The 2,198-nt window shown below is 38.7% G+C and overlaps 1 protein-coding gene across 1 annotated transcript in view; it reads right to left on the bottom strand.

Moving 5' to 3' along the window:
* Positions 1–2,198, bottom strand: part of PAWR (pro-apoptotic WT1 regulator) — a 213,344-nt gene that overhangs the window by 68,170 nt on the left and 142,976 nt on the right. The gene's annotated exons all lie outside the window — the stretch shown is intronic.

Here is a 2,198-nt window from a genome sequence, read left to right as displayed (position 1 = left end):
AGGATCTCCTCAGTTGCTAATAGCAATTCCCACCTTGGAGTTTACAAAGACTTATGGGTAGAAAAGCCACACTAAGTAATTTACTATACCGCAGTGGATCATAACAAATTATGGATAACACTGAGAAGAATGGGAATTCCAGAACACTAAATTGTACTCATGAGAAACCTGCACATAGACCAGGAGGCTGCTGTACGAACAGAACAAGGGAACACTGCATGGTTTAAAATGAAGAAGGGAGTGTGTCAGGGTTCTATTCTTTCACCATACTTATTCAATCTGTATGCTGAGCAAATAATCTGATAAACTGGATTATATGAATAACATCATGGCATGAGGACTGCAGGAAGACTCATTAACAACCTGCAATACACTGATGACACAACTTTGCTTAAAGTGAGGATGACTTGAAGCATTTACTGATGAAGACTGAAGACAAAAATGTACAATATTAGCAATATAGATTGCAATATAAAGAAAACAAAAATCCTCCCAACTGGACCTTATCATAAGCAGCATCATGACAAACAGAAAAGATTGAAGTTGTCAAAGACTTCATATTACTTGCTTCTACAATCAACACCAATGGAAGCAGCAGTCAAGGTATCAGACGACCTAGAGGAGCTCTGGTAGCATAGTGCCTAAGGCACTTGACTGCTAACCAGAAGGCTGGCAGTTCAAACCCACCAGCCACTCCTCGGAAGGAAGGTTGGGCACTTCCACAGTAATACCGTCTCGGAAACCCAAGGAAGGGTCGCTATGAGTCGGGGCCGACTCAACGGCACATAACAACAACAACTTAACTGCTTCCTTCCACCCCAATTATTTTCTATCAGTAGTTGGTTGAATCCACAAATGTAGAACACAGAATTCTCATGTAAGAAGGGCCAACTTGATATTGATATTCAATGAATGTTTGCTGAACTAAGTATCTAAATGCTCCAGTCTATGTAAAGTTTAAAAAAATGCAACTGTTGCAGTCAAGTGATTCAGTCTCATAGAGAGAACTCAGAGAACTGACCCCTTAGAATTCACAAAGGTATAATAATCTTTATGGAATCACACTACCGCCTCCTTCTTCCATGGAATAGCTGGTGGGTTCCAACTGCTGACCTTTTGGTTAGCAACTGAGTGCTTAACCACTGTGGCACAAAGGCTCCTTTTGTAATATTAAACATTTCATTACACTTCTGCAATGCATAACCACCCCTATCAAGCTCTATTACTGAGGAGATGGTAAAAATTTGTTTCACATGAAACAGAATGACAACTACCAAATGAAATGTGAATTTCAGTCAATAAGTTCTATTGCATTTACATAAAATAAATCATATAAGTGGGGCTCTAACAGAATAGGAACTCTGGTGATACAATGATTAAGGCATTTGGCTGTTAACCAAAAGGTTGGCAGTTTGAACCCACCAGCCACTCAGCAGCAGAAAGATGAGGCAGTCTGCCTTTGTAAAGATTTACACCCTTAAAGGGGAATTCTACTCTGTCCTATAGAGTTGCTATGAGTCAAAATCAACTCAGTAGCAATGGGTCTGGTGTTTGGTTTTAAAGGCATAATGATTCCATTTTAAAAGACAACTAAGTAAGCAATCTTAGCTTTTAGGTAGGAAAAAAATCTATATAAGCTCTATGAGAGGTTTAAAAAATAAGTCTATGCATGTATTTGGGATACACAATTACAAACAGAAATGTGGATAAGTGCCTTTGCTTTTCAAAATGAAAGTTACTTTAACCATGAAAGGTATTAGAGGAGCAAAACGGATTCCACTCATTTTCCTCAGAGGGACTAAGTAATGCTATCAGTACTTCTGCTGCTTTATCTGGCTCACTCCCCCTTAATGCTTTTTCATCCTCCATTAGTCCTTATCTATCATAAACCACCTTGTCATCATTCAACCCCTGTCTAGCTTTCCCTCAACTTCCCTGCCTCTTTCTAGACTAAAAGCTTTGTTTTTAAATGAATTAAATAAAAATGTAATTTTCCCACATAACAAAAAGAAAATGGAAATCAAATCAAATCAGTAAGAATATCTACGTGAGCAGAACTGAGCTAAATTCAGCAAATGACCTCTCTTCTCTAATTACACAGCTGAAGAATAACCATATGTATCTATATTACAGGGAGCTCTGGTAGCATAGTGCCTAAGGCACTTGACTGCTAACCAGAAGGCTGGCGGTTCAAACCC

Source organism: Orycteropus afer, unplaced genomic scaffold (assembly GCF_000298275.1).
Source record: "Orycteropus afer afer isolate SDZICR_OR568_19922 unplaced genomic scaffold, OryAfe1.0 scaffold00190, whole genome shotgun sequence".
Classification (NCBI taxonomy): domain Eukaryota; kingdom Metazoa; phylum Chordata; class Mammalia; order Tubulidentata; family Orycteropodidae; genus Orycteropus; species Orycteropus afer.
This window is presented reverse-complemented; position numbering and strand designations above follow the sequence as displayed.